At 39.6% G+C, this 18,439-nt stretch overlaps 1 protein-coding gene and 1 long non-coding RNA gene across 7 annotated transcripts in view; one reads left to right on the top strand and one right to left on the bottom strand.

Moving 5' to 3' along the window:
* The window catches only part of LOC110827930 (uncharacterized), a 310,772-nt gene that overhangs the window by 47,744 nt on the left and 244,589 nt on the right, over positions 1-18,439 (top strand). For all 3 annotated transcript variants that reach the window (XR_015533607.1, XR_015533609.1, XR_015533608.1), the window contains exon 3: positions 12,253-12,315. This is a non-coding gene — a long non-coding RNA (uncharacterized LOC110827930). The remainder of the gene's footprint in view (positions 1-12,252; positions 12,316-18,439) is intronic.
* LOC110827928 (uncharacterized) overlaps positions 1-18,439 on the bottom strand; it is a 194,314-nt gene that overhangs the window by 20,205 nt on the left and 155,670 nt on the right. Inside the window, exon 3 of one of the 4 annotated variants that reach the window (XM_087342662.1) lies at positions 4,223-4,370. The exons of the other annotated variants lie outside the window; for them this stretch is intronic. The gene's annotated coding sequence lies outside the window, so the exon portion shown is untranslated. The remainder of the gene's footprint in view (positions 1-4,222; positions 4,371-18,439) is intronic. 4 annotated transcript variants of the gene reach the window in all.

Genomic DNA, 18,439 nt, shown 5'->3' with positions numbered 1-18,439 from the left:
CCGGCTATCCTGTGCTGGAATAATTTAACATTTAATGAACCAAAGTACTGCGTTCTATGTAAGGAGAGCTTAACAATATATACAGTCAGAAAAGTGTCAGGCTGTTGGCTACGAAATAGCTAATCTTCAAAAAAACAAAGACGGATCTTCATGAAACAAGAACACTGTTTGAAGATTTCTGTCTTCTGGGTGGTTGCGCTGTGTAGTATGGTCGATGTTAACAAACGTTTCAGAGGTCATACTGCCTCCATCATCAGGGCGATGAGTATGAAGATTTCTGTCTTCTGGGTTGTTGCGCTGTGTAGTCTGGTAGATGTTAACCAACGTTTCAGAGGTCATACTGCCTCCATCATCAGGGCGATGAGTATGAAGATTTCTGTCTTCTGGGTTGTTGCGCTGTGTAGTCTGGTAGATGTTTACCAACGTTTCAGAGGTCCTACTGCCTCCGTCATCAGGGCCATGAGTTTGAGGATTTCTGTCTTCTGGGTTGTTGCGCTGTGTAGTCTGGTCGATGTTTACCAACGTTTCGGAGGTCCTACTGCCTCCGTCATCAGAGCCATGAGTATGAGAATTTCTGTCTTCTGGGTTGTTGCGCTGTGTAGTCTGGTCGATGTTAACCAACGTTTCGGAGGTCATACTGCCTCCGTCATCAGGGCGATTCATCGCCGTGAGAACCACAAATCTAACATACATAAATAATGTTAATGTGTAGTTCTACTGTTTGGTTGCCCTATTACCAGTACCTGCAATAAATGAATATCGAGACCAGTGAAAAGTGGAAAGCGGCAAATGCCTTAATAAGTGTGCATACTGGTATATGGAATACAGTTTTATATTGTGGTCTTGTTCAAGTTCCCTCCTATTTTTCAGTACGATGAATTTCTCATATCCACGTTGTGCCCGTGTTTCTCTGCTTTGGCTACAGGGGAAGGAAGCGCTTTGTATACATAGTATGCGTGTGGATCTACTGACTGTCATGTCTGCTTATGCTGAGGGTGAGATGCAAACTGTGTATTCACATATAAGTAAAGGGGCACATCTGCGACACAGGAAGAGCTTTCTTAAGGGATGAATAAGGAGCGGGGTGTTTGTAGCATGCTACACGCGTATAAATGTCGTATACATTTTTTCTCCATAATGGAAATTTCGTACATCCCCTTACTGAAAACGACACTCCTTACATTTCAGCCCTCTTCAGCAATAACCAGCAGTTGAAAACTTGTAAGGAAGTCATGCTTGCAAGGTGAGGGTGGTGGAAGTGGCTGTAGGATTAATTTTCAAGTGCTTTCAGCCCCTAGTTTTATTTCGGTTTTGTCTTTCTTAGGGCTAGCGCGAACGAGCGGTTTTTCTGACGCAGCGGTAAAACTTCCGCAATCACGTGTGCTTGTTGTCTGTGCACATGGACCGTGAAATAAGCGCGTTGTCTGCGTTTTCTTCATCAGTTGGGAGCTACATTTTGTGGAGACAGTTGGCGTGAGCTCTAGGCTGATAAGTCGAGGTATGGATTTTGTTGAGACTACCCTTCGTGTGATTTTTGCTAAGAGCAGGTAGAAAGCGTAGAAATAAATTTTGGTTCCCTCCACTTGTATGTCAAAGATTGTTGAATGTCCAATAACACAAGTTATGTGAGGACCTGCGTATATATCAGAAGAAATTATTGAGATAATTTTTTTTTTTCAAGTTTGCTCGTGTTCGTCAGTTGAGCTTCACAGACTTCTATCCAGAGGTTCTCTTTAGTTTTTGTCACTGTACTCCGATATGGTCGAACTGTTCAGTTGTGTCCTTTTCTCCTCTTTCGTTACACCAAGGTCGGTTAAACAATGTTTGCAAGTGCGGCTGTTTCACCGCTCGTGCGTGTTCTTTTGCCGTCTCTAGCCGCTGTGCGGCCACCGCACCGCATCGAAAATGAAGCATGTTGCGGCAGAAAAACCGCACGTGCGCTCTCTTCGAACTGAAACAGTGCGTTGCATCAAAGGACCACTTCGGCCCAAACCGCCGGTGCGCGCAGTCTTATTCTTGGTTTCTGCTCACATGTCTCTCTTTACATCTCCTCTCCACTCCTTTGCTTGTATTCTCCCATCTGCCCCATCAAATTTAGGACTGCCCCCTCTCTTTCTGTTGCTAACATCGAATAAAGTTACAAATAAGAGTCCATAAATTTATTACCCCCTGGTTGATTCAGTGCAGTCATATGACATAGTACGTACACCATCTACTTACTGCCCGTTTCTTACGTATATAGTCTCACGTAGGCTTATCGATTTGCATCTCAGAATACTTGCGTCAAATACAGTGTTCATATAATGATCAAAGTACGAGTCACATGTCTTCAGATAATCACTACAAAAACTATGTTTTATATCTGTAACAAATATCACATCACTCAAAATAAAGACTTGATATTTGTTATGCGAGGGCGTAACAACTATTTTATATAAAAAAAATATGTGAAAGAATGACGACCTTCATTAAGGATCAGCCCTAGAAAATTATCAACAGACGAATTATGTCCTCTAACACGCTGTCTGTTGTTTTGCGCAAGTCACAGTTGACTGAGTTTTAAATAATTCTCCATTGTGTTTAATTAAAATTTAAATTGTACTAAAATAATTTCAAACAGAAAACTGTGGTTTGAATACAGTACACACGTCTTGGGGGAAACTGACGACGTTTTATTTGAATTTTATTTAAAGTTTTTTTGTGTCAGTACGAACCAGAATCAAGTTATTTCATCGGTGTTTAATATAGACTGAAAATATCACATTGATTCGAAGTTCGTTAAGTAATTTTCGAGTAATCTCAGATTAGCAACAATTCTCTGTTTATCATTTAACAGTCGTATAATACAGGATATGTTATATTCAATTCTTTTCTTTCTTTGGTATTTTTTTTATATTGAATAGAAACTTTGTGTTTTGTTTCCTTTTTCTGGATTTAGAATTTACCCTTCTAGTGGTTAGCCCCCTGCGGTGACCTGAGATGAAGAGAGATCAAAACTTGGCCTTAGACACACACAGCTACTATTAAACTTTTCCTTTATCTTTGCTTTTCTTCGCCTTTTAACTTCCCTTCTTCAGTTGCACGTGTGCATCTGCTGGGAATTTCGTGTACTGTAGAGAGACAGATTAAAGTCATTCTGCATTCTTGGTGGAAACAGTTTCATTTGTGTTATTAGATGCTTATTACGAGCTGTGTGTTCCGATTTCGGTATGAAGACAATAATTTCGGATAAAACAGACTTTTAGCTTAATTTCAGATAGAGATTTGTCAGCGTTTTTTAACGTCTTTCTAAAGCATTTATATGATGATTACTCATTTACGACACTTTATATGTATATTACAATTAATTGAACAATTAATCGTTGTAATTAAGTGACAGAATATTTCGAGCGATCGGCATTAAATTATAGCAGAAGACTTCGAGTTCACTCTGATCCAGTTCTTGTTGTGGTTCACCCAGGCTTGTACTGGATGGATGAGACTACATGTCTGACCAAGGGTTACGTGGAAGAATGATATTAAAAATAGTTTAGTCTGGCTGGTGTTCGTGTGTGTGTTTATTCTTCATCATAACATTTGAAACTACCGACGAAGTTCCTTGAAGCTGAATAAGGACCTCATAAAATTCAAGTCCACTTCATTTTCATGCTTTTGATTCTAACTCACTAGTAATGTCAACTTGGTAAGAGGTAAAACTTCTGGCATGGTTACACTTTTACCTAAGGTCCACATATTGTGCACAGAAATCATGAATATTGCTTTCTTTATTGTATGACTTCAAAATAACAACATGGCTACGGAATTTAATATTCCAGATTCGCTGCTGTAACTAATTAAACATTGCAGATAGGTTTTGAAATTTTATGTGAAGACAGATTGCAAACGAATTTCTACGTTGTCTTTCTTGTATCTCCAAAGTTACAAACATGGCGATGGAATGACATTTTGAGATTATGTGTAGAAACATTTACGTCCAGGTTGTCCGGGCTAGTGCAAGTATTGCAAAGAAATAGGTAATTAAATTGTATTAATTTACAATTCATGCTAATTGCCCCGTATAGACTGAAGCACGTCACTGTTTTGAAATACAGGCTACTTTTTGTAGAAGTACTTTAAAACTTTACGAGACAAACTTCCAGTGATACGAAGGGCGGTGAAGTATACAATTTAATAAGGAAATATAAAGTCCTGCTTAATGTGGAAATGCTATGCTTTTTATTACCTAGAATCCTTCGCTGGTATTATATATTTTACACCCAACGTGAAGAGTCCAGGGGGGCTGGCAGTGAAGTGGGGTGCACAGACATCTCATCTCCCATTTGGGAGGCACGAATTCTTTTCCGGAGATAAGGAAATAGGTGGAGGCCTTGCTGTAAAAAACAAAAACTGTGAAAAGCGAAGAAATTTCGAAAAGACAACCAGCGTCTGTGAATATATTACTTCCATCCCCAACATATACAACCACAAAGGGAAGGATTCATCCCTACAAAGTCATATCCAGTCCCCTGCCCTTGTCAGGCGTGGTATAAGCCGTAACGGGATTGTAAATATGATTATTGTTTATGGTGGACGAGTTACTTCATAAATCAGATAAAGAAATCTGCGTGCTTCCACATCAAAAGCAGCCATTGCTTACTAGATCGATAATTTCAGGGCTCGGAATTGGTCATAACCGTATCCTTATACCAGTGCATAAAATTTGATGGTTCGTAGGTTATTTAGTGGCGCTTAATCAACTGTGGAATTGTTTGAAAAGAAATACTTCTTTGCCTGTTTAAAATACTATACCAGTATTTATCTTGAAACACTCAGAAGACTGTAGTCAGTATGGGGAGTGCCGTCACCGAGATTCGAACCTGATGCCTTTAGAATATACGCCAAGCGACTCACTGCTTGAGGTAGACGTCAGAGTGGAGGGGGGGGGGAGTAAGTTAGAAGTATACAAAAATTTTGATAGGCTGAGATTTTGTGGTCCAGAACTTTGGAAACTGACCTGTTCCTGATCAGGTAGCCTTGATGGGGCGGGGGGGGGGGGTGCCTTCTCAGATGGACCCTTTACTAAGAGTTTGTCTCGATCCGTGGGTGAGTAGGACATTTCTTCCCTACCTGATGATGGAGACAGAGCCAATTTTCGAAACGTCGGATTATATGTCTTAGGACGAAGGGCAGTGTCCGAAAAATAATAATGTTTATAATATTAAACCACCGTGAAAAATTATCAAATTTAAACCCATAAAAGGTTTTGTTTTGGTTCGAGAATTTAACCCGTTGTATAAATACGAAGCAGGAATACAAACCACTGAACTACCGCGTTCGGTGGAATTCAAGTCAAGTAGCTGGCTAGAAACTGCAACTTCGTGTTTTGGGTTTGCGAAATACGCAGATTCCCTTGACTGAAATTGTTCGTGAGTTTCTTAGGCTCTGGTCTTCCCGTCTTTCGACGTGCTTAGCAGGTAATAGCCTATAATATTTATACCATAGGACAATAAATTGTAAACCTATAATATAGACCTGATGTTATTCATGTTAGTGATGTCTGATATGTTATGTAGGCCTACGATATAACACAGTAACATGTGTATTATATATCAGCACAGTACGATGTGACGTATCGTGTATTGTATGTGCCTCCCTATCGTATTTGAAGTGGTATATGATACCATCATTATGATATGGTATGTAGCCTTCATAACATGGCATTACTTGATACCGGTATAGTAATAATTAGACATTAACGACGCGGCTTAGAGATTAGCTCTTAGAAACATGAGAACAGTCCTGGGTTATTGTCCCGGCAAAGATGTTGGGTTAGTGTCAATAACTTTATCCTGTGATACTCAGCGATATGTGTGGAATGATCAGGCCCGTGTTAAATTTTCAGGCAATAAAGATTGATAATAAATGTAAGAATTTGTAGAATTTTGCCGCAGTAACATCGCGGGCCCTCAGCTAGAAATTATTCATATTATATAAGTTTCAGCTTCGATGGTTAATTGTATTACTGTTAGTTACTACAGGGTTTTGTAGGTGGTGAAGAAGACAGCATGTCGCGTGTTATTCGGTTCTCTGACATTGATTTCCATTCTGTTCGTATCAGTTCTCGCCCACATTCGAGAAACACGAAACTGAAACGCGGTCTTGGAGAGGGTTCAAGTTACCCATGTCACTTTGCAACCACCGAAATTGTTTTACTGTTAATGTAGCGAGTAGGCATACAGAAACATTTGCAATTAGCAGGATTACGAAGTTTTAAGAATGTACATGATCTATACACAAAATCACAAGTTAGCTGTTATTTTATGTGGACTTCAGACTTCGTCACGGGAAATATCGGCCAACACAAAATTTAATTGAATCTCGTTTAGTGGTTTTTAAAGAGAAGGGCAAATATAGCTTATGTACTTGCTACAAGGGATATATAAAATTACGTAATATTAATTTTTAGTCACACTCGTACAAACAGACAATGTTGACAAAGAAGTATTGCCAACCTTCTATTGACATTTGTTGATTCATATAATTAAATAATGGTGGTAGTGATAGTTATAGTATTAATAGTAACAATTGTTTCATACTTTTCTTAATAGATATGAATTTTCTTAATTAAAATTGTAACTTTTTAATTTAAAATATAAATAATATTCTTGTGGTTTCGGTTAGAGCCCGGGCAGGGTTTGAACATTTTGAATTGGCAATGATACAGGAAATTTTGGTCGCCAATGACCTACAGGCGTTAACAATAGTAATTCTAAGAGTAGCCGAAAATTCTAAATATTCTGGGTAAACGTACGCAATTTCGTCATCACCGAATTTTGCATCTGTCATGTGATCTTACCTAAAATGAAATATGCAATATGTTAGACACGTGGCTTTGAAGACGCGTGGCATAGAATTTAAAGGTGAATGAGGGTTGTCCTGGTACTTAAATTAGAACTTATCCATGGATGTATGGGTATGTGGAGGTGCAGATCTATGCAGGCGTAAATGTGAAGGTATTGTCCGCGTCATTCAACTTGAAGTCTGGGAGGTCGGTAGGAAGAGAGGTTAGTATGACGCATTCTGCGCATGCTCTGCCTATGACAGCCGCCTTGTTTGTCTCACTATGTTTCAGTAACAGTGTCAGTAAGACCAGTGAAGTGTGTCGAAATGTTTTCAGTAAGCGTCATGAAAGTAAGATTTATTTTTCATCTCTAAGAAAAGTGGATAAAAATAAAATTAAAGTCTCCAGTCACTGAAGAATCTAAGTTTCGTTAGAACTTAGTTAATGGGGATGAGCATCGTGGATACCTGGTAACAATAACTAAAAAAAAAATCCGTGAGTTAGTGGCTGATGAATAAATATTTTGAATGTAACATTTTTGTTTCATTTCTATGTACACTCACACATACTCGGAGGCGAGGTCTATATGCCCTTCTTACGCCTTCCTCAGACAGACTGATGAACTCGGTTTGACAACTCGATTCTGTCGTCTTACCCATTCTTGTCTATTTTTGTGTTGGCTCTAGACGGGGTTCTCTAAACGTCCAATTTCCTCTTTTCACCCTCGTCCTTCTCTTTTTACTTTTTCCTTCTACATATCTTCGTTCTCTTTTTTCAGTATCTTTGATTCCACCACACTTCTAACATTGTCAATTACCTACCGCGTGTCGCTTTGGTGATTTGTGTATGCCCGACTGCCAAGAAGTAACTGTAAGTCAGATCGCTGTAATTCAATAAGGAAGTTGTTCCACCAACTACACCTGAGTTCCTCTATCCTATGTTTTCGTATTCTTATTCTGTTTCATTACACATTCGATAAATTCCATTCTGGAAGGTGCAATATATTTCACGTGGAAGAAAGTGTTTATACTTGCTTATACAAGTGGTCTTTGAAAAGTGATTCTTCTTCGTCTCCTTTTCCTTCGGTTTCTCCTCCGACTTCGGTGCTTTATTGCTCCGCGTTTAAGCTTTAAATCTCACCTGAGGGCGACTTGAGAGTATAAAATACGAATAAGACCTACAAGCAAGCAATCAAACAAAGTATGAGGAATAAATATTCTCTGGCGGTCAGCCGCTCCAACGTTTCGGAGGTCGTTTCTGTGTCCGTAATCAGGGAATAACTTCGTTTATAATCCGGAGTTGATTCCACAACTTTTAGTCTCCGTCATTGTCCTGAGTACCTCTGAAACAGCGGGAATTATCTGCCAGACTGCACGGCGCAACATCCCAGAAAATGGACACGATTAGCTTGAACTTCGTACTTTTTTGAGAGTAATAAATTACCATGACCAACGAAGAATAGAAAAGGTGATAATGCGAAGCAGATCTGTTCACTTGTGATTTTGAGGGAGTGTACTGTGGAGAGAACGATCCTAGCGCCAAGCAGCGGCCGCATTGAATAGCTGTCCCCTCCACTCAAGCTATTCTTCGTCGGGAGAGAAAGGGTTTCACTCAAAGGCTCAAAATAGCTTACTCAACACTTTATCCTACATTGTACTTGCTGCTTTGGTCCGAAACGTTGCATGGCTTTCCTATCCAGATGGCGTTTTAAAGCTGGGCCATTCCTTTGGTGGTTTTACAAACAATTTACTCCATGAAACTCTTTGAAAGTTCACTCTGTATGCTTTAATAACATATAAACGCATACCTTTGCACAAATGTGTGTGTGTGTGTAATAAGGCTTTATATTAGTGTTGCCTGAAAGGAGAAAATACCTTACAGACCATCAGAAAGTACTTACGGATGGTCCATTAAGTGCTGAATATATCTCATCCATCTCATCGCCCTCAATTTAATCACTACAACAACATTAGGTGACAATCTGTCTACAATGTGACGCACTTCAACGTAAATTTCTCATTTTTCCTTTTCTCGTCTTTTGACGTCAGCTTCGTTAAGCGACGGGGCGATGGATAAAGAGCCTCCAAATGTCTGTCATCCCAAACTCTTTTTTGTTCTGTGCCTCTCTCCATTATTTTCCTCAATCACTTGGGTAAGCAGCAGCGACTGTCAGCTTCTCCGGAAACTCTCTGTTTCACAGTTACCACAGTCACACAACCATCACAGAGATATAACCTAATCAAAAGATAAGCGAAGAACGAAGAGAAATATTTGTTGGTTTGTTGTTGACAGCAATTGGTTGCATGTTTTGCGTGATGCCAGTCTATACGTGACTGCTATTTAAAACGAATTTCCAAGAATGTTTCTAAGGTGTTAAAATCAGTTCAGGCAGTAATTCTTGCTGTAGGCCTGCGGGTCCATAAAATATGGAGGTACTGGCAGTTTCATCGAAACTAGCTCGTCACACCAAGTGAAAGTGCTTAAAGGAAAATGTATTTGGCGTCAACTACTACAAACTGTGTCTGAAACAATTTAAGTTTTGAAGAAGACGACAATCTTCAAGTGTGAAAATGTATTTCCCACTTTTCGATGACTTATATTTCTACCGCATTTGGTGTTTGTGTTTATTCATTGCAGACATAAGCCCACCACTACACAGAATCAAATTATTCACTTGGTTTTCGTTTAATATTTGTCATATTGAAACGTATTTTTATAACTGTGATAAGTCTTCAAGTATTCTATATTTTGTTTACAAATGTTTTTATGCGATGAGTCTTGTTTTAAAAAATCGATAACATATAATTTGACTGTTATGAAAAAACACGGTTTAGATTCGGAAAATATGAACTAAAATTGCTTAATCCTAGACCTTACTGCAGACATACCACTACCAAATGTAATCCAAACACTTTACGGGAATGAAATATACGACAATCGGAGTGAAGCGACTCATTATGCGTCCGAGAGTTGAACGCATAAATATTGCGAGCTTTAAACAATGTATAGATGCGATGTCTTAACATCCCCACTAAACATTTAAAAAATTTCAAAACATCATCAATCTAAGGACAAGAACTTCAAGCAAAGATTTAACAAGCTGAGACTGATACAGATCTATCTTTGTTACTGGGAACTTTGATTCAGTGTAAACTCACTGAAGGATGCGTAAACATCCGCTTCAGTTGTCGCTAAAACTAGGTTCCTCTCAAATCAGGTAGCCCATAGACCCAGAAACTAATTGATAGATACACACTTTCCGAAATGCTCCGTAATTTTCAGAAATTGTGTGTGGGTAGGTGTAAGAATGAACGCATGTTGATGATAGTAGTCGTACAGAAGTTTACCAACGTTTAGAGGTACTTGCTGCTTTCATCATCAGGGCGACCTTCATTTTTGCCCCCGTGAAGACTTCAGATTCTTCATAAATGCACGTTCCATAAAACAGCGTTTTTCAATTACTTCCACCGACTATTTTCACGAATGAAGAAGTAAGTCGTTGCCAAAATACGAGTCCTGAACTAGGTGATAGCAAACGCTCCTTAGATTTGTCTTACTCATGTCAATTAAACAGAAACGTGGTTGAACTCTGTGGTCGTAGAATTTGAAAGACTCGTAGGTGATATTAGATTTATAGAACGTATTTTTATAGAGTCTGTGCATGTCACGACATGAAATGTAAGACTTGAGGTTCTCACAGCGGTGAATATGAAGATTTCTGTCTTCTGGGTTGTTGCGCTGTGTAGTCTGGTCGATGTTAACCAACGTTTCGGAGGTCATACTGCCTCCATCATCAGGGCGATGACCCTGATGACGGAGGCAGTATGACCTCTGAAACGTTGGTTAACATCGACCAGACTACACAGCGCAACAACCCAGAAGACAGAAATCTTCACGACATGAAATGCTGTAACAACATTTGTTGCGAGTGTTTGATGGATAAGTCACTTCAATCTTCTCTTGCTGATATTGGAGAAGCTCTGTAGTCTGACCTCGCGTAGGAAAGACGCACAAGGGTGACCTGCATTTCGACAGCGTGGCAGGTCCGTCTTTCCAGAAGCCTGTGACTCGTTGCTCGTTGCTTGTGTATTCTCGTGTTCTGTTCACTGAACATGAAATTACTCCGGAACGTTGTCGGGCGACAAGAGAAGAGTTCTGGGAAGAACTTATGAAAACAGATTTGATTAAGAGTAACAATTATACACTTTCGTGATCAATTAGCACGATTAAATTTATCGTATAACCTGATAATTTCAGAAAGGCGCCATGTTTATAATTGTTAGCACCAAAATAATATATTTTACAAAATATGTTATCACATTTGTACCGCATTTCTGTTCCGTATTTCATATTTATTGTTGTAATATTTAATTACTCTTCAGCTCAAATATTTATTTTCGCCTGATTATATTTCCTAGTTAATGACAGCGAATCGTCTCTGGCTTTGATGTGTACCATATTCCACTTTATATAATTTGCATTCTCGTAGTAAACTCAGCATCTGTTGGTTGTGCAGCAATTTGAGTGACTGAGGCGCTCAACTCTGTCCGCTAGCCAATTTTTTAGTGCCTCTAGAGGCAATATATTTGGGAATTAGCAATCAATATTGGAATCCTGGTGACAGTTCCGTTATTCGACTGTTAATGGAAACAGAAGTTCGACCTATCAACAGAACGTAAGGTCTGTCTCAGTAACAGATTAGGCATGTGACGAAGTAAATTTGGCACAATGGACGGAAATGAAAAATGTGGAACGAGTTGGATTCCTGGAATAATTCTCGTTATTTGAATGCAGCCTGGCGTTTGTTCTGGGAAATGTATATTCAGTGATTTTCTTAGAACTTTCTCTTCTTGTCTTCACGATAAGGCAACTAATACATCGTAGGACCTGAGGTTCTCACGGCGTTGAGTAAGAAGATGGTTGTCTTCTGGGTAGTAGCGCCGTGCAGTCTGGTAGAAGTTTAAGAACATTTCAGAGATCCTTGCAGCAAGGACCTAGAAGACAGCCATCCTTGATTTTGGGCTTTATCGGATAATATTCTTGTCATAACCGTTGCCATGATAATGGTATTAAGTGATTTTAGACTTACGGGGTAATATTTATGACTTTTTGATTATTTATCCATGTGTATACGACGAGCCCTCTTCGAGAAATATAGCGTTTTATTCCAGCGTCATATAAAGTATGAATTATGTATGATTTATTCTTATCAGGGTTGAACTGGCCGAACCATTTTTAGTGTAGGCCTCTAATACAAAATGTAATGCAAATTCTCATAGTAGTGTTAGAAATTAAACAGATTTGAAGACAGATGGACAGAATGTCATTTGATGTCGCTTTGCTCTGAACATATTTAATAATTAAGAAGTCTGTGTCAATAGTAAGTTAGTGAAGTGTTAAAAATTTTGACACCGGCTGTCTCTGTTTTGCAGTTTCCATTCGGAGTCTCAACTAGCTTCGATCGTCAGTCGCTGTGTGGAGACTACATGCAGTAGGTGAGTCCTCTTGAGTCCTTGATATTGCAATTTTGTATTAAAATTACGATAGACTGAAAAAAGGAATTTATCTGGACTTACACTCCTCATAGTCACTTGTCTTCGCTTCGACTCACGGCGGTTGGAATAGATTTTTTCACTTCGAGGAACGGAATATTAATACCATCATAGATCAGTTGCAGATTGACTTCACAGGTGGGTTCAGTGTCGTAAGATTGTGTACAGAGGGACATGGATCTGGTTTCAGCACTAGATGTAAGTCCTCGATAGCGATTTGTACCTCCTTAATTGCAGAATTCTTTTCTGACCTGATATAACTCAAACTTTCATATGTATAGCTTTGCCGTAGTCTGGGAGGATAGACGTTCGACTCTTACCAAAGGTACTCGCGTGATTATACGTTAAATTCGTGATCAGCTGAGAAGCTATTAAATGTTTAAGGGAGATGCAGCGCCATGGACCTATATAGATAGTTGATATGTTACATAGCGGCTAAATAATCTATTGGCCTGCTAACGATAACGCTATTCCATAAGTCTGATGTATTACACAGGGCATCTTCGTCAAACGATGTGGCGCGTGAGATAGGAGACAGACACAGAATGGAAACGCACTAGCGTCCTGCATTCTCTGAATATTGATTTATTTCAGTTGTGGTCCATGCTGGCAGAAACGGTACAGAGCTCACGAGCACAGCGCGCAAAACTAAGAAGCCCTGAAGTCACTATCACCTCTGATTTGTATGTGGCAAGTCCCGAGTCTCGATTCACCAACTAAGGCTTATCGTTGTTTTCCCCAGTTACTATAGAGAGACGCTAGGAACGTAGGCCGCCTTAAAATAGAGCGGGACCGTCTTTCGATCATTTCGTTATTATTTAACTCCACGTATGCAAATTACTGTCTTCTGAGATATTACTGCATGATAGTTCCTGAAACGTCGGTCAGTGTCTACCAGATTACATGGTGGAACATTCAATAATATAGTCATATTCATTTTCACCGCCGTGAGTATCTATAATCTTACCTGTCTCCACCTACTTCATGTTATTTAAACATGAAACTACGAAAGCATGATTAAGTATATTAAGGAATAAAAATTACTTCCTTCCAAATATTTGAATTTGTGCGGATTCTTGGTACCATATTTATTATGGAATAGTTTATCCTCTCAGTTTATTTCTAAAATCCGAGCTACATAAATGTATAGGCCTACGTAAAATTACAATTTGAGATGTTTTACGTGATTAGGAAACTGCTTGAATTTATTCTTAATAATTCAGAGAAAGTTAATTTATGTGTGGCACATAAATTAACATCGTTAGCATAAGAATTACACGATTTAGACCATTTCAGTCCATTCCTTCCTTATACTGATCTTTGCTGATTGAATATTATAACCAATTTAATTTTCAGAGGACATTTATTTAATTCAATTTAGTGTTAATTACACTTTTCCACTGCATATAATTCTATCGGAAATATGTTTTTCTCAATAAGTCTAGTGAAAACCTCCAATACAAAATTTAATCCAAATTCTCAGGGTTGTTTCGGACAGAAATCTTTCCAACAGGCGAACGGCGAAATGTGACTTTTCCGTAATGCTTAATTTCCAGGCACTTTGTGATAAGACATTAAAATAAAACAGTGCAGAAGTATGAAGCTTTTAGGAGTTAGAAATTGGTCCCGAACTAATCGATGGTTCAGTTCTTTGTTGCATCAACATTCCTGTCAATGGACGCGCTGCATAAAAATGCCGCACACGTCGGAGACAGCTGACAGGCGAATATGCGAACTCGTCTCTATATATATATGCGTTTCTCTCGTCACCACGGAGAATTTCTCCGCTCAATCTCACTTTTACTTCCATTTACGAATTCAAGAAAGAAAAAGAAAGAAAGAAAGAGGAAGATTCGCTTTCTTCATTCAGTCCAACATTGGTTTTCTATTGTACAGTCTATGGACCTAACAGTGGAACAACAGAATTGCCTATAAATTAAGGATGGAAGTATATTTGGTCCTAGGAGAGAAGACGATGGGGCATGGAGGAAACTGCATAATGATGAACCTCCCCCAGTATTGTCAGGGTGATTAAGTTGAGAAGAATGAGATGGGCGGGACATGTAGCACGCATGGTTGGGGCAAGAGGTGTGCACCGGGTATTGATCGGGAAGCCTGAGGGGAAGAGACAGCTGGGGAGACCTAGACATAGATGGGAGGATAATGTCTGGCGGGATCTATGGGAGATAAGAGTTGAAGGAGACTGGATTTTGTTGGCCCAGGACAGGGTCCGGTGGAGGGCTTTGGTTAATTCGGTGATGAACCTTTGTGTTCCGTAAGCCATCTGGTTGGTTGGGTCCACTATTTGGGAAACCTGAGGGGAAGAGACCGCTGGGGAGACCTAGACGTAGATGGGAGGATAATATTAAAGTGGATCTTACATAAACAATGAATAGGTTGGAGATTAATCTGATGACAAGAACCAGTGGCAGGCACTTGTGAACTAAGTAATGAATCTTCTGGTCTCATGAACGCTGGGGATCCTTCGACTGTCTGAACAATAATGAGCTTCTAAATAAGGACTCTCTTTCATGGAATAACTTAGTAAATAGGAACTTAGTAACTGATACAGGTCTCGTCATTTAATTAAATCTAGAAGGCTGCGATGGGTTGAGCATGTAGCTACAATATAATAGATAAGAAATCTATGCGTCACTTTGTTTGGGAAACGCTTACTTGGAAGACCAAGTATGAAATGGGAGGACTAATGACATTTGGATGTTAGGGAGTTATAGTGTGAAAAACAAAGGAGGATGGAAACTGATAGCGAACTTTGGGGTTATCGGTGCAGAAGCTACGTATTTTCCTACCACATTGTTAGGTTGTTATATTTTTCTGAATTTCGGGAGATTATTTTACTCTTTACGGAGTGAACCTTACGTTAAAAATTACCCCTGCCGCTTCGCCACCACAACAGCAGATGGGAAATACCTAAATGAAATGAAAGACCGCCAACACATTTTGTAGATATGCAAATGTATTATGCATAACCTTCACTACGCTTCGACCCTTAGGTCATCATCATATGGATTATGAATATAGAAACGCTACTGTTGAGTTAGTACGAGTATGTAGACCTTTTTCTGACCGTACTGGGTTTGAGTGTTTACATTCGTATATTTACACGTTGTGTTGGCGATCCCTCATTTTATATAAGCTATGAGCATAAACACGACGCAAAAACTAAACAAAAATATGAGTTACACATCCCACATTAAATTCCCCAAACGTTGGTAAACATCGACCAGACTACACAGCGCAACAACCCAGAAGACAGAAATCTTCATACTCATCGCCCTGATGATGGAGGCAGTATGACCTCTGAAACGTTGGTTAACATCGACCAGACTACACAGCGCAACAACCCAGAAGACAGAAATCTTCATACTCATCGCCCTGATGATGGAGGCAGTATGACCTCTGAAACGTCGGTAAACATCTACCAGACTACACAGCGCAACAACCCAGAAGACAGAAATCCTCATACTCATCGCCCTGATAACGGAGGCAGTATGACCTCTGAAACGTCGGTAAACATCTACCAGACTACACAGCGCAACAACCCAGAAGACAGAAATCCTCATACTCATCGCCCTGATAACGGAGGCAGTATGACCTCTGAAACGTCGGTAAACATCTACCAGACTACACAGCGCAACAACCCAGAAGACAGAAATCCTCATACTCATCGCCCTGATGACGGAGGCAGTATGACCTCTGAAACGTCGGTAAACATCTACCAGACTACACAGCGCAACAACCCAGAAGACAGAAATCCTCATACTCATCGCCCTGATGACGGAGGCAGTAGGACCTCTGAAACGTTGGTAAACATCGACCAGACTACACAGCGCAACAACCCAGAAGACAGAAATCTTCATACTCATCGCCCTGATGAAGGAGGCAGTATGACCTCTGAAACGTTGGTTAACATCGACCAGACTACACAGCGCAACAACCCAGAAGACAGAAATCTTCATACTCATCGCCCTAATGATGGAGGCAGTATGACCTCTGAAACGTTGGTAAACATCGACCGGACTACACAGCGCAACAACCCAGAAGACAGAAATCTTCATACTCATCGCCCTAATGATGGAGGCAGTATGACCTCTGAAACGTTGGTTAACATCGACCAGACTACACGGCGCAACAACCCAGAAGACAGAAATCTTCATACTCACCGCTGTGAAAACCTAAAATCATACGTTTCACTTTACATTATATTGAAATCCATATCAAATAAACATAATATAAGGTCAGTACATTGTCATATTTTTATATGGAGTCAACACAGTGATGGGTAGATTTAGATTTCTTGTAGTAGCGTAGGGGATTTTGTCTGGAGCCCGCTCAGACTCTATTCAATGCGTATCGGGGAGCTCTTCTGGAGAGTAAATGCTGCCGGAGCGTGAATCACAATTTATTTCCACTTAAGGCCACCACGAAGCTGGTATAGCTAAGTCAGAATACTGATCAGGAGCTGGTAAAGCGGAGATTATTTTTCAACAGGGCAAGATGTTATTCTTGGTCATGACGTCCAGACCGGCTTTGAGGCCCAAACAGTTTCTAATCCAATGGGTGCCGGGGTTTCTTTCTAGGCAGACAGGGCTTGAATCTAGCCGCTTGCCTCAACCCAACAGAGAGGTTCAAATCCGTGGAGTTATGCCTTCGTCTTCAATCCGTGGCGCAGTTCTTAGGAGCAGAGACTTTTTGCATTATGTTGATGTCTACTTTATTCTCCTTCACACAAGTAGGAACGCCGTGAAGGCACGGCAACTTCTCTGACGTAGCTGTGTGGCGTGTAATCTAAACACATCTTACAAGGCAAAAAGTTCAATAGTTTATGCTGTCATTTGCAGTGAGAAGAAAACTTTTAAGTAATCTAATAAAACATATAAAATAAACTCGAGGTGACTTAAAAATGTGTATCGGCATTTCCTCCGCCTCTAATATTACGGTAACACCTTCATGACTGTGTCTTCTGGAATTAGACTTAAAATTCAGAAAGAGACCAAGTTTCGCAACCGAACTGTTTAGTAAAATTATTTTTATGAACGAGTCTTAATATCCTGTGCTTTTAAAAGTAAGCGGATGATAATTAACAGAACAGGAAGACAGACTTCTCTGATTTTATTCGTTCGCCAGATTTCAGTGTTCAGTTTAGTCCATCCATTGTTCTTATTACATTTATTCATGGTTCTGCTATCCATTTCGAACGAATTCTCCGAAAGGACTTGCTATAATATAACCATTACATTTGTCTTTGTCCTTGATTGTACTCTCTTGAGTGTGGATTCAGGTTTTGGAGAGAATTTAGTTTAACTGTGAACTTCTTCTCATTCTGTTGCTGTGTAAGGATGTCTAATTTTAATCAATACCCTAAAACACACAGTAGTGGAGTTCGCTTGTTTGTCTGCGTCTGTCTGACTTGGCAGTAGGAAGCTTCGTTGATTCGAGTTGGCTCCAGGGTAAATGATACCTCCCCTGTCCGTACCCTTCAAAATACTTAGTACTCACAGAAGGAAGGGAATATCCCGAGTTATCTCCTGAAGTTCTAGGTGATGAAACTTTTTGCTTTCATTCACGAGCAACAATTTTAATGTCCATACTGTATGAAACTTAACACTCTGGAGACAATGACATCTTATCTTATCTTAAAGGGTTTCAAAATAGTTCAACGTGAGATGTATTTTTTTGTAACAATTTTATTAGAGTTTCAAGTTTGGAAGTATAATTGCCTTTCTTTAATCAAGGCAAATAACTATTTATTCTTTGAATTCGAAGTTCGCCTAAATATTTAAGAATTCAGTTCGTACCGCAAAGAAAATACAACCGGTCACCATTACAAAGACCAACTGGTTAATTCTGTTCAAGGAAATAATTCAATTTTTACATCGATACGTATGTATTCCGTGCTGGGGAGTTTCTTTTAACATTCCACACTTTTTGTTTCAGTTTCCAACCGCTCTTTTACCCGAGTTATCTCGGTTCATGTATTATTCTAAATTGACGACTGTTCCGATGGTAAATGTCGTACCAACGCTCAATTTTTATCGGAACACTA

Source organism: Zootermopsis nevadensis, unplaced genomic scaffold, assembly GCF_977971745.1.
Source record: "Zootermopsis nevadensis isolate Lab colony 2312 unplaced genomic scaffold, Znev_1.0 Znev_ptg000003l, whole genome shotgun sequence".
NCBI lineage: Eukaryota > Metazoa > Arthropoda > Insecta > Blattodea > Termopsidae > Zootermopsis > Zootermopsis nevadensis.
This window is presented reverse-complemented; position numbering and strand designations above follow the sequence as displayed.